General features: G+C 41.8%; 1 long non-coding RNA gene across 1 annotated transcript; it reads right to left on the reverse strand.

Moving 5' to 3' along the window:
* Positions 1 to 2,262: 2,262 nt before the first annotated feature.
* On the reverse strand, positions 2,263 to 3,878 carry LOC120747302. Its single transcript, XR_005699084.1, has 2 exons — positions 2,827 to 3,878; positions 2,263 to 2,608 (listed from the first exon to the last, which is right to left on the reverse strand). It is a non-coding gene; the product is annotated as an uncharacterized LOC120747302 (long non-coding RNA).
* Between the last annotated feature and the right edge of the window lie 10,856 nt (positions 3,879 to 14,734).

Consider the following 14,734-nt stretch of genomic DNA (forward strand, 5'->3'; position numbering starts at 1 on the left):
CACGAACATCACACACTCATTTGCTTCCAGCACTTTCACACAAACATCTACTGTCATTATTGTCACCAAACTCTGTGGATCCTTTATTGCAAATTCAAAATGGGATCAAATGGTCAGACAAAAGAGGGTTATGAGGAAATATGATGAAATGTTGTGTATTAGCAGCAACTTATTGAATCATTTTCCTCAGAAAACCAAACAAATGATTGACAAACATGTTTTTACAAACTCAGTGTTGGACTTGGATCAGCAGGATAAGCTGATGTTTAAAGGCATTTGAGTCTCGCTGTATGAGAGTCCAGTTATTACTCAATATTTATGGATGATGTTCTTTCAGTGTTGCACTTTGTAGACGCTCCCTGAGCCTCACAGCCAGCTGCACATGGACCAGCTGACATTACCCAGCATTAGAGGCGGCTGTAAAAAATTCATGTTCCCATTTAAATGGTTTTAATTTGAATAAAACGATGTTGATTCATTCAATCCTGAATCGATGTTTAATATAAATGTATTTTGCCAGAATCTCAGGTTAAAGCTCACAAACTATTTCAACAAGCAGCAAACAGCTAAAACAGTAAATGAGAGCAGCTAAACACACAAAGATGGAAACACAGAGCGTGGATCGTTCACTCCACGGCACGTACACGGACACGCCGTCGGGGCTGAAAGTGGACAGCTCACAGATCCTGAAGCTGCAGGTTTCATCTGTCTCCAACCAAAACTGAGTGAAGCAGCAGCAAAAGAAGATCCAAACTCTGCTTCACGTTTGATAAATATGCTCATGAATTCTCTCTGACTTTGGCTGTTCCTGCCTGCACAGCTCTCTCTCTCTCAGTGTACTCCAAGAACAGCTTCAAACATCTGTTTCTGCATCATTCACTGTTTATTAGCCACCAGTCTGCTGTTGTGTTCAGTGCTGTCGGCCTCTGACAGTAAAGCCTCATTTCTGCTGTTCCATGGAAACTTTTTAAAATGATGACAGATTACAAACTCTCAGCTGTGTCTGTAATCAAACCTCTGTAACTTTGCTTCACTTCAGCAGCATCAGCTCATGTTCACATGTTGGTTCATGGTTTTCATGGTTGATTCACCTCATTTTTTCAAAAATGACCTCTGACAGGAAAGTCTCATTTCTGCTGTTCAACACTGAAGAAATGCTGTGTCTCTGATCAAAGCAGAGATGGAACGATGCCACTTTTTATGTCCGATATCGATATGAATCCAATATAGTCGATTTTATAATCAAACCTTTTTTTTAATATCTTGCTGCATTTTGTATAAGTTCATACTCAAGTTTAAAAAATCTAAACACTAAAGCTGTTCCGTTATACCTGTCTGCAAAAACACACTGCAGCCAAAACATTAGACAATACTGATCTTTGTATTTAAACTTTTTTCAGAACTTTAAATCTAAAGTATCCATCCATCCATTCGCTTCCGCTTATCCTTTTCAGGGTCGCGGGGGGCGCTGGAGCCCATCCCAGCTGTCACAGGGCGAGAGGCAGGGTACACCCTGGACAGGTCGCCAGTCTGTCGCAGGGCCAACACACAGGGACAGACAACCATTCGCACTCACATTCATTCCCACATTCACATCTAGTGACAATTTAGATTATCCAATCAACCTGTCCCCACAAGCTGCATGTCTTTGGATGGTGGGAGGAAGCCGGAGTACCCGGAGGGAACCCACGCAAACATGGGGAGAACATGCAAACTCCACACAGAAAGACCCCGGCCTGATGTTGGAATTGAACTCAGGACCTTCTTGCTGTGCGGCAACAGTGCTAACCACCGTGATGCCCTAAAATAATCTAAAGTATTTAAAGTAATATTCAAAAGTCATTTAAATCAGTTTGATGCAGACGTCAAAAGCTCTTTGGTTGTGAATAAAAGAAGTGCAACATCAGCACAAAATAATGTTTCTATTGAACAACACAAACAGGTTGTAGAATGGAGCCTTTTATACTCACAGCTGAACAGAAACAACATCCAGAGTGGAAAACAGTGCAAATAACTGCAAACAGGCTTCATGACACTCATGTTTGATCAGGATGGATGTCAGTGTGAGCTGTTTCTATCACTTTTAACCTCACAATCAATTTGGTCTCATTTCTATACAAAACTTAACACAAGCTTTCTTGCTTTGTGGTAGATCTTTGTTCTGTTTTCACTGAGATATTTGAATGCTAATCAATAAAAAATCAAATCAAATCAAACTTAACACAAGTATGAAAAAAGTGTTTTTGATTGTTTTGTTTTTTGAACCATGAAACTGTTTAACAACACAGTTTGTTTCAAAGTCAAACTTGAGTCTGTCCATCGTTCGGTCAGACTGAGCAATGACAGCACACAGACGTAGACAACAGCTCTCTGAAACACCAAACTCAGGTCCTGTTGATGCTGACATACAGTGACACAGTTACATGGGTGATTCATCCTTTTAACTTTATCTTTAAACAGCTGCAGCTTCCACTGACAGCACATGTGGTACTTTAACCTTTGGACTGTTTTCATCAGTTAATTATGGAGTTACTACAAAGAGTGAAGCTATAGGATGATCTGTCTGCTGTCACTGGGTGGTGCTGAGGTCTGAATCTGAGGACGGCTCCTGTAATCACAACGAGAACACAATCATCACAAACTGAAATATAAAGTTTATCTCTCAAATCTGAAACAAAGCTGATCCTTCTGTCCTCACACACTCGGGAGTGTTCTTCTCTTCTCTTACATTTTTTCAGTCCTACAGTTCTGCTGACAGCTGACATATGAGCTGTTTATTTAAAAAAAAGCCTTATATACTAACAGATGTTCCAATATCATGTTCACCTTTGAGTTGTTGGAGCTTTGTAAATGGACATCTGCAAAGATGAGATGATGGAGCAGGTTTCAGTCCTGGTTCAGTCTGCTGCTGCATCCTGGTCACAACATACAGAGGTGGTATCAGCACTGGTATCAGCACTGGTATCAGCACTGGTATCAGCACTGGTATTGAACAAGAAATATTAATGCTTCAAACTATTTGTCTTAAAGGATGGAAGCTGTACAGAGTTCTGCACATGTGTCTTTGTGAACACACCTCATTAACAATATTTCAGACAGTTTTTTAACCTGAATATTTGCAACAAACTCAGTATATAAAAAATACAGCCAGTGCTAAAAAATTAATCAGTGGAAAAATTAAACAAACATTTTAACTTAAGCTGCCAAGAGGAAGTCGTTGGTTTCAGTAAATATCGGGCTTTGCTATTTGATCAGTTTTTACAGATTAATGAGGAGTTACTGAAGTGCCAGGTTTTTAAAGTTGGTGTTACTGTCTTTACACATGTGGAGCCTGAAAACATGGTGCTGTTTAATAAGATATTTAATATTCAGCTCTGCACAGGAGCTGCAGCAGGGTGCAGCCTGTTGCCTTTACAGTATAACACTCGTAATAAAAGTACAGTAACGGTAATTAGTGACTGAGCAGCCCGGGGCGTTTCTCTTGATTTCTTTAGTCAGGGTAAAATCATTCACCTGCACGGGTTAGCTAAACAAACCCTGACAGCCGAGTGCTCATCTTAGCTAGCTAGGTCTCAGGACCGAGCTAAGGACGGTAGTTACGGAGTAGCTTACAAACACGTTTAACTTACCGAAAAAGTGCAGCGGGGCCTCGGGTCCTTCTGTCGGGTAGTCCAGTTTACTGAAGAACACCTCAGGCTGTCAGGTTAAAACAGTCGGTCGTGTCTTCGTAGCGTAAACACTGGCCGTCCTCTCAGAGCCTACGCTCTATCTGCTATTCCCGAACAGAGATACGCAAGTTTCTCCGTGACTGCAGCTGCCAGTCAAAGCTGCTATGATGACGTTACACCCCATTTTAACATCTCCGCTGTCGGAATTAGAATCAAACTTATAACCTAAATCCTCCTACTATACAAGTGACATATGTGTTAAAAAACCAAACAAAAAGAACCCCCTTTAGCCTAACTGAGAGGCGCTGTCATGGTTTGGGGCAACATTTCAGATGGTGGTGTTGGGGATCTTGCCAAACCAGTGCAGTAAAAGTATACATGTACAGAAAAACACACAGTGGAGCTCTATCAGCCATGGATTGGCCTCCCCAGAGCCCGAACCTCAAAATTATTGAAGCAGTGTGGGATCATGTTGACAGAGAACAGAACAAAAGGCAGAAACATCCAAAGAAGAGCTTTGAATGTCCTTCAAGAAGCCTGTAGAACTATTCTTGAAGACTACTTAAAGAAATTACAAGAAAGCTGCCTAAGAGAGTTCAGACTGTGCTGAAGAATAAAGGTAGTCACATCAAACATTGACTTTTAAGTTTGCCTGTGTGCAATAACTATGTGGGAAAGGTGGTTGGGTGGCTCAAGATTTCTGCACAGCAATGTAAGGGTAGAATGTAAAGATGTTGCCTGTGTTTGGGTTTTGCAGGTATTGGCCATGAAGCAAAGTTCTGTGGCTGCGATGCCATTGCCTGAGGATCTATCGGTTATTTTCTCACAGACTCTTATCAAACAGACATTTAGATAATTTGATTGAAAAAAAAAAATCTTGGAGGATGAAGTCTGCTTTGTATACAGCATTTAACAGAAGAGCAAAGCTTCAGAGCCGAGGACGTTTTTTGAGGGACTGATAAAGGAATCAATTATGTTAATGGATAATTTACAACCACTCTGACAAATGATCATGCAAGTGCAGTGACTTTGAAGAGCGTAAACCAGGTCTGTTATATTAGCCAGAACACTCCTGAATATTGCACTTCACTTTTAAAAAGCTAGTCATGGATATTTATTGATTAGCTTCTTTTTTTTTTCAAAAACATGCTTTACTAGGCATGCACTTTTTTGTTTAGTGCTCCATATTGATTGCATTCAGGCACTGGGCATAAGAAAGAAGTAAAATGTACAGGATCAGTGCTTGATGTTGCAAATGAAGCAACCATCTTGAACATCTTATCGTGGAAAAAAAAGGGATATGCAATGTGTTTGTGTAAACCAAATTCCTATTATACCACCGTCATCTAGAGGGGGTGTTTGTGAAATCGGATCTGAGACTAACACCTCCTGCAGCGCAGAGAAAGGTCAACTCATTATTTAATTTGAAGCTGCATCTTTGAAAACAAAATAATGTAAAAGGAAAACAAACAAACAAATGACCTGACTTTGTGGGAAACGTACTGATTGAAGAAAAAAAAAAAGAATCAAACTTATGGGAAAGGAGACCCCTTGGACATAAATCAGCGTGATGAGAACTATTGATAAGAAAAGAAAGAATCTTTGAAAAATTATCTGAGGAGAATAAATTAATTTTAGTCGGACCCCAGTCCCATCCGCTAACATGGAGGAGGCGGGGTTTATGACCCATACTGCAGCCAGACACCAGGGGGCGATAGAGACGTTTTGGCTTCATTTTTGGGGAGCTGTCACGTCGTTCATGTTTTCTACAGTCATTGTCAGATTCCATTAACTTTTACTATGGTCATGTCCAAACTCATAGGCTGCATCCTCCTGAGGACCCAGCCTTTGTGGTCTATGTGGGCCGGGTCCTCAGAAGGTCGGGTCCTCAAATGGGACGGTCTAGCCTTCAGATTAGCATCACCACTGTCTCGGTGGAGTTTAATAAACTCAGCTGTCTGCTCCTTGCTATCTAAAATATAACAGGACACTGGAGTAAACTCTCGACCATCTCACACTTCTGCTTAATCAGTTTTCTGTTTGATGTTTATTCAGCTGTGTGAAAACCACCCGGGGGATTAATACAGTGGCTTGCAAAAGTATTCGGCCCCCTTGAACTTTTCCACATTTTGCCACATTACAGCACCAAACATGAATCAATTTTATTGGAATTCCAGGTGAAAGACCAACACAAAGTGATGCACACGTGAGAAGTGGAACGAAAATCATACATGATTCCAAACATTTTTATAAATAAATAACTGAAAAGTGGGGTGTGCGTAATTATTCAGCCCCCTGAGTCAATACTTTGTAGAACCAGCTTTTGCTGCAGTTACAGCTACCAGTCTTTTAGGGTCAGTCTCTACCAGCTTTGCACAGCTACAGACTGAAATTCTTGCCCATTCTTCTTTGCAAAGCAGCTCCAGCTCAGTCAGATTAGATGGGCAGCGTTTGTGAACAGCAGTTTTCAGACCTTGCCACAGATTCTTGATTGGATTTAGATCTGGACTTTGACTGGGCCATTCTAACACATGGACATGTTTTGTTTTAAACCATTCCATTGTTGCCCTGGCTTTATGTTTAGGGTCATTGTCCTGCTGGAAGGTGAACCTCCACCCCAGTCTCAAGTCTTTTGCAGACTCCAAGAGGTTTTCTTCCAAGATTGCTCTGTATTTGGCTCCATCCATCTTCCCATCAACTCTGACCAGCTTCCCTGTCCCTGCTGTAGAGAAGCACCCCCAGAGCATGATGCTGCCACCACCATATTTGACAGTGGGGATGGTGTGTTCAGAGTGATGTGCAGTGTTAGTTTTCCACACATAACGTTTTGCATTTTGGTCTCATCTGACCAGAGCACCTTCTTCCACATGTTTGCTGTGTCCCCACATGGCTTGTGGCAAACTGCAAACGGGACTTCTTATGGTTTTCTGTTAACAATGGCTTTCTTCTTGCCACTCTTCCATAAAGGCCAACTTTGTGCAGTGCACGACTAATAGTTGTCCTATGGACAGATTCCCCCACCTGAGCTGTAGATCTCTGCAGCTCGTCCAGAGTCACCATGGGCCTCTTGGCTGCATTTCTGATCAGCGCTCTCCTTGTTCGATTACACACAGGTGCACTCTATTTAGTCATTAGCACTCATCAGGCAACGTCTATGGGCAACTGACTGCACTCAGACCAAAGGAGGCTGAATAATTACGCACACCACACTTTGCAGTTATTTATTTGTAAAAGATGTTTGGAGTCATGTATGATTTTCGTTCCACTTCTCACGTGTGCACCACTTTTTGTTGGTCTTTCACATGGAATTCCAATAAAATTGATTCATGTTTGTGGCTGTAATGTGACAAAATGTGGGAAAGTTCAAGGGGACCGAATACTTTTGCAAGCCACTGTAAAGGTTTATTTTGTCTAATCTAATAACTTTAATCTCAGCCAAACTGATTTACTCAGGAACAAATAAAACACTGAAAAAAGTCAAACAATAACATTTTTAGGTTGTCTAAGTCACTTATATATTACGTTTAACCTGAGTAGCGAAAGACCGCGGTGATCTGAACATGATGTGCCGGGAGTTTGGTGTTCTCAGCGGCTCTAGTGACCCTCGAGCTCCCAGCTAGCTATCGCGCTGGTGGGTAACAGATGTCTCAGAAACGTCGGAGCACTTTTGCAAATACGCAATGTCTTGATAAACTGAGCAGATATTTAAAGTTTACACAACTACATTCTCGCCTGAAATTATGTTAAAAGTTTATTTTGTGACCCAGAAAGAGTAATAAGAGTAATATTAAAACTTAGTAGCGACCGCCATTGCCGGAAAGTGGAATTGGCTGGGCCGCGCTATGAATTCTGGGTGGGCCACGAAGGACACACCCGACCCATCCTTTAAATTCGGGGAAAAGGAGGACGCATTGGTCGGCTGCATTCGGAGGAGTCTATGAATTTGGACAGCCATCATCGTGTCGCTGTGACGTAATCGCTCTACAAATGCGTCCTCAGGAGGATGCAGCCCATGAATTTGGACACCCCCTATGTTTACTACTGCATAGACACATTGAATTTCCAACACAAGGAAACAACTTTTTGGACAATGTTTTCACCACCCAGCGAGGAGATTACAAAGCCCCCCACCCACCCACTTTGGTGCCTCTGATGACATCGCTGTTATGCTAATGCCAGCATACAGGCCCCTGGTCAAAGTCACTAAACTAGTTCGTAAGCAGGTACGTGTGTGGCCAGAAGGACCTGCAATACTACTTTTCCACCACAGACTGGGAGATCCTTAAACAGGCCGCCACACATGACAACACCACAGACCTGCAGGAATATACAGAAACTGTCATTGGCTACATCTCAAAAGGCATCGATGAGGTCATAGAGACCACTGTCCGGGCCAATCAGAAACCATGGCTCACAGGTGAGGTCTACAGGCTCCTGAGGGTGAGAAATGCAGCCTTGAAAGCTGGGGATGAGGTGAGCCTAACAACAGCAAGGGCAAACCTGTCACGTGCATCAGAGAGGTGGGAATGCAGTGCTCCAGGAGGATTTTGCTAAGCTTCAGTGACAGCAGAGACACTCAGAGGCTGTGGCAAGGGATACAGACCATCACAGACTACAAGCCCACTCCTCAGACCGCTGTCGGGTCCACCACATTACCGTAAGAGCTAATTGAAATTTTCTCTTGCTTTGAGACACAGAACGACACCCCAGCACCGAAGACTCCCCCCCCTCCCCAACGATCAGGTGGTGACACTATCCCCAGACAGTGTGTGGAGATCCCTTGCCAGGATCAACACAGGCAAAGCCCCAGGTCCTGACAACATGCTTGTCAGGACCTGCTGCCATCAGGGAGGAGACTGAAGAGCCTCCGGGCCAGAACCAGGAGACTGAGAGACAGCTTCATCCAGGCTGTCAGGATGCTGAATTCACTCCCTGCTCTCACACATCAACTCCAGACCTGCATTCATCTTTTCCCTCTGAACTCCCCAAACATACAAACCCTGAGCCACCACCATTGCCCTTTCACTGACTGCCCCACTCCACCATTTGACCCTTAGAACTGAAGACGCTTCTCTCATAAGAGGTGAAACATCTTCAAGGAAACTTAAAGAAGTCCAGACGCTTTTCTTTCCAAGCTCCTTAGACTACGGTGACCTGGATGTCTGAGAACCTTCACAGACTGATTTTACAAGAACAACTTGTGTCAAAAATCCCTGGCAGTGCCTCTCTGTCACACACACAAATCACTACAGTTACAAATTTAATAACTTAAAAAACCTCAGAAAAACAGAACTGAGCAAAACAAACAAACCAGAGACCAGGTAAGAACATTGTTGAGGTTTAAATTTATAATCTTAAATACTTATATGCTGATTATATTGCTTTATAAGAAAGGCCCAACTCTGAGTACACTCTGTGCCGACAGGACTGACAGGAAATTACATGCTTTTGCAGGCAAAAAGTGAAACTAAGCAGAGTGTTTGATCGAAACTTAAAGTGTGTGTGACGTCTATATAAATGACTAGGCTTCCTGTTTTGTGCTTCAGACCTGGGGTTGTGTGTTGTGTGTTCAGGTCTCCATATCCGGATATGTAAAATAAAGATCATTTTATAAAGTAAAAAGACCACTTTTGAGCCGTGTCTTTTTGGCCGTAAAGAATACCAAAAGAACCGGAATTTAATAACATTAAAACCAAACACTAAATGAGCAAAGTAGTCCTTACCCGAGAGTTTCAAGTTTACAGTCAGGACTCTTCAGTCCAACACACAGCAAATCCAATTCTGAATCCTTCACCGTGTTGAAGCTCAGGTCCAGCTCTCTCAGATGATTGGATGGGGAGCTGAGAATTTCAGACAAAGCTTCAAAGCTTCTTTTTGAGAGTGCACAACGACTCAGCCTGAGGAAGAATAACAATGGAGACATATTCTTTTATTCGTCTAGCATTATTAAACATATTTGTTCATAGATTCACTTACAGCACTTTCTTGGATGCTTTGACCACTGGCAGCAGCTTCAAAAATGCCTTCTCTGAACGGGAGTATTTCTTCAGGTCGAACTCATCCAGATCTGATGACAGTAAGATGAAGACCAGAGCCGACCACTGAGCAGGAGACAGTTCATCTGTGGAGAGACGTCCTGAACTCAGGGACTGTTGGATCTCCTCCACTAGAGAACGATCATCCAGTTCATTCAGACAGTAGAACAGATTGATGCTTTTCTCTGCAGACAGTTTCCCACTGAGCTTCTTCTTGATGTAGTGAACTGTTTCCTGATTGGTCTGTGAGCTACTTCCTGTCTGTGTCAGCATGCATAGGAGATCCTGATTGGTCTGCAGTGAAAGACCCAGGAGGAAGCGGAGGAACAAGTCCAGGTGTCCATTAGGACTCTTCAAGGCTTTGTCCACAGCACTCTGGTAGAAGTCTTTTACAGTAAGTGTTTTCTGGAAGATTTTAAAGAGAGGAGATTTCCTAAGCAGGTTGACTCCAGAGTTGATGAAGGTCAGATAGACATGAAGAGCAGCAAAGAACTCCTGAATGCTCAGATGGACGAAACAGTAAACAACGTTGTTGAACATGTGGCACTCATCAGCTTTAAAGATCTGTGTGAACACTCCTGAGTACACTGAGGCTGCTCTGATATCGATGCCACACTCTGTCAGGTCTGATTCATAGAAGATCAGGTTTCCTTTCTGCAGCTGATCAAAGGCCAGTTTTCCCAGAGACTCAATGATCTTCCTGCATGACTCTGTCTCAGCTCCTCCATCATACTTGATGTCCTTCATTTTTAGGTGAAATAGCACAAGGCGTAGGTAGAGCTCTGTGAGAGTCTTAGGCAGATCTTTGCTCTCTTTGTTCTTCATGACAAACTCCAGAACTGTAGCAGTGATCCAGCAGAAGACTGGGATGTGGCACATGATGTGGAGGCTTCGTGATGTCTTGATGTGGGAGATGATGCTGCTGGCCTGCTCCTCATCTCTGAATCTCTTCCTGAAGTACTCCTCCTTCTGTGGGTCAGTGAACCCTCTGACCTCTGTCACCACGCCAACACAGTCAGGAGGGATCTGATTGGCTGCTGCAGGTCGTGTGGTTATCCAGAGGCGAGCAGAGGGAAGCAGTTTCCCCCTGATGAGGTTTATCAGCAGCACATCCACTGAGGTGGACTTTCTAGGGTCAGTCAGGATTGCAGTTTTGTGGAAGTCCAGAGGAGGTCGACACTCATCCAGACCATCAAAGATGAACACAACCTGGAAGTCTTCAAAGATGCAGATTCCTGCTTCTTTGGTTTCAGTGAAGAAGTGATGAACAAGTTCCACCAAGCTGAACTTTTCCTCTTTCAACAGATTCAGCTCTCTGAAAGTGAATGGAAACATGAACTGGATGTCCTGGTTGGCTTTGTCTTCAGCCCAGTCCAGAGTGAACTTCTGTGTTAGGACTGTTTTCCCAATGCCAGCCACTCCCATTGTCAGCACTGTTCTGATTGGTTTATCTCTTCCAGGTGGGAGTTTAAAGATGTCTTCTTGTCTGATGGTTGTTTCTGGTCTGTCTGGTTTCCTGGATGCTGTTTCAATCTATCTGACCTCATGTTCATCATTGACCTCTGCAGTCCCTCCCACTGTGATGTAGAGCTCTGTGTAGATCTGACTCAGGAGGGTCGGGTTTTCTGTTGTAGAAATCCCCTCAAGCACACACTGGAACTTCTGCTTCAGGTCTGACTTGAGTTTGAGCTGACACTCAGTGAGAATCTCTGCATGAATAAACAGCAAATGACACAAATGAGAAAACTGCATTCTGGTTACTGTGGTTATGTGTTCAGTTCACTGGACTCTTGGTGTCATGATCCGAGTGAGTCTGAGTAACTTTCCACAGCATCAGCTCTCCTCCCCTGGGTGGAGCCCTCCTCACTCCTCCCTGCTCCTCACCTGTTGCCAATTACTCCGGCAGTATTTATGAGCAGCACTCACAATGAACCTTCTCCAGATTGTCTGCTTACCACAGTCAGTTCTCTGCCTCACATTTTGTCTTGTGCTCCTCAGCTTGTTTCGCGTAACCCTCTTTTCCTGTTCCCTAGTCGGCACCTGGATATATCTTCCAACTCTCGCCATAAGTCACGCCTCAGGATTCTGGCCTGCCACTGCTGGGAAAACTCACTCTTGCAAACTGCCATCCTCACCTGCCTGCCTCCATGTGCACCCACATCTCACTCTGTACCCAGATTTAATTCATCTCCTCTTCCAGCTGATCTCTATCCTCTATATCAACGATATATGTAGAACATCAGATATATTACAGTTTATTCTATTTGCAGATGATACAAATATTTTTTGTGCTGGAGAGAACTTACAGCAGCTTTTGGAAATTGTCACACAAGAATTGATTAAACTGAAAACATGGTTTGATAGAAATAAGTTATCATTAAATTTGGAAAAAACGACATTTATGTTATTCGGAAATTATAAAAAAGATGCCGAAGCAAAGTTATTAGTAAATAATGTCGAATTAGAGCAAGTTTCGGATACAAAATTTCTGGGTGTGATAATAGATAACAAAATCTGCTGGAAACCTCATATAAAGTATTTACAAGCTAAACTGTCAAGAAGTGTCTCCATACTGAGTAAAGTTAAATATTTTTTGCCTTCCAAATCACTCCGGGTACTTTACTGTTCACTTATATTGCCATATTTGGAATACTGTGCGGAAATTTGGGGAAACACATATAAAACTTCACTTCAATCAATATGTAAAATTAAAAAAAAAGCAATCAGGATGATTAGTAAAGCTGGATATAGAGACCATACTAACACCATGTTTTTGAAATTAAAAATATTGAAATATATGGATCTTATAAAATATAAAACGGCAAAAATTATGTATAAAGTTAGATACAGTATGTTACCAGGAAATATACAGAGGATGTTCTATGACAGAGAAGGAAACTATGAACTAAGGGGTAAGTTGAATCTGAAGATACTTAAAGCACGGTCAAATGTTAAAACCTTTTGCGTAACTATTTATGGAGTAAAACTGTGGAATAGCTTTACTGCAGAATTACAGCAATGCTCAGGAATTGGCAAGTTCATGAAGACACTTCGAAAATTACTTTTGGAGGGATATGATATTGAAGAAGACAATCACCGATTGTATGTATAAATATATCAACTCGTATTTTAATTATAAATATCGTGCCAGCCTTGTTGATATAAGTTTTCTTGTGTATTGTGTAGAGTATGTGATGAGGAGAATTAGGTAAATATGTGGGATTAATAAGATGTTGAGCAGGGGTAGGAGTTAATAAGTATGTGCATACTTCTTCCTACTCCTTTTCAGACCAAACAACTGTTATCTCATGTTAGACGAATGTGTTTTATTTTATTATATTTCTTTCTTGTTTGTCTGTACAAATACGTGTGTGTGTGTATATCTACACATATATTCGTATCCGTAAATGAAAATACATGTAGACGAGTATAAGTCACGCCTCAGGATGACGTGACTTATACGTTTGTTTTTTTTGTTTGTTTTATTATGTCTGAAATAAATAAAGATACAGATACAGATACCTGCAGCCACGTAACACCTCTTAGTTTTTAAATCTTGGACTCATTCACTACACTGTGGACCACTCTGATTATTATCTCCTTTGTTCCAGTGATCCTGGATAGTTTCTATTCGCCCGTTTCTGCCCCTGTTGTTCCTTTGACCTGCCTCAGCTTATGTTCTGGCCTCAGCTCTGCTCTTCTCATAATACCTCGCTTGCTGTTTAATTTAGCTGTGATTCAGCTTTCTCTGTCGAGAAATCTAGTAAAATACATTTCTGTTAAAAGTCACTCAGCCTCCGTTTTTTGGTTCTGTGCTTGACTCCATTCCTTTTCATGAGCCATTGAGCCCTGACACTTGGGTTATAACTGAGGGCAGGTTTTATAGAGACACATTTGATTTAATTGTGTTTATTTATACAGCACCAAATCAATACTAGCAACATTTCACATATTACATAAACAACACTATGGAGCCAGTAATGAATAAATATGTAGAATAAATGAAAGAATTTCAATTATAAAAGTTTTTTTTTTAATTCCTCCAAATAACAACAACAGTCACCCCAATGTGCTTTATATTGTAAGATAAAGAACCTACAATAATACAACAGAAAAAACCCAACTATCTTTTTGGGTCCTGAAAACTGAAGGCTCTGCCTCCCATTCTACTTTTAAATACTCTGTGAACTAACAAGTAGGCCTGCAGAGCGAGAGCGAAGTGCTCTAATAGGGTGATATGGTACTACAAGGTCATTAAGATAAGATGGGGCCTGATTATTTAAGACCTTGTATGTGAGGAGCAGGATTTTGAATTCTGGATTTAACAGGAAGCCGATGAAGGGAAGCCGATACAGGAGAAATCTGCTCTCTCTTTCTAGTCCCTGTCAGGACTCTTGCTGCAGCATTTTGGATTAGCTGAAGGCTTTTCGGCGAGTTTTTTGGACTTCCTGATAATAATGAATTACAGTCGTCCAGCCTGGAAGTAATAAATGCATGAACTAGTTTTTCAGCGTCACTCTGAGTCAAAGCTGTTATGATGACGTTACACCCCATTTTAACATCACCGCTGTCGGAATTAGAATCAAACTTGGACATAAATCAGCGTGATGAGAACTATTGATAAGAAAAGAAAGAATCTTTGGAAAAATATCTGAGGAGAATAAATTAATATTAGTCTGAAAGAAAGCAGTCTTACATATTTGTTTAATATGTGCATTGAAGGACATGTCCTGGTCACAAAATGACTCCAAGGTTCCTCACAGCGTTACTGGAGGCCAAGGTAATGCCATCCAGATTAAGAATCTGCTTAGATACCATATTTCTAAGATTTTCAGGGCCGAGTACAATAACCTCAGTTTGATCTGAATTAAGAAGCAGAAAGTTAGCGGCCATCCAGGTCTTTATGTCTTTAAGACATTCCTGCAGTTTAACTAATCGGTGTGTGTTATCTGGCTTCATGGTCAGATAGAGCTGGGTGTCATCTGCATAGCAGTGTAAATGTATGCTATGTCTTCTAATGATGCTGCCTAA

The sequence above is a fragment of the Simochromis diagramma genome, unplaced genomic scaffold (assembly GCF_900408965.1).
Source record: "Simochromis diagramma unplaced genomic scaffold, fSimDia1.1 OVJJ01000419.1, whole genome shotgun sequence".
Taxonomy (NCBI): Eukaryota; Metazoa; Chordata; class Actinopteri; order Cichliformes; family Cichlidae; genus Simochromis; species Simochromis diagramma.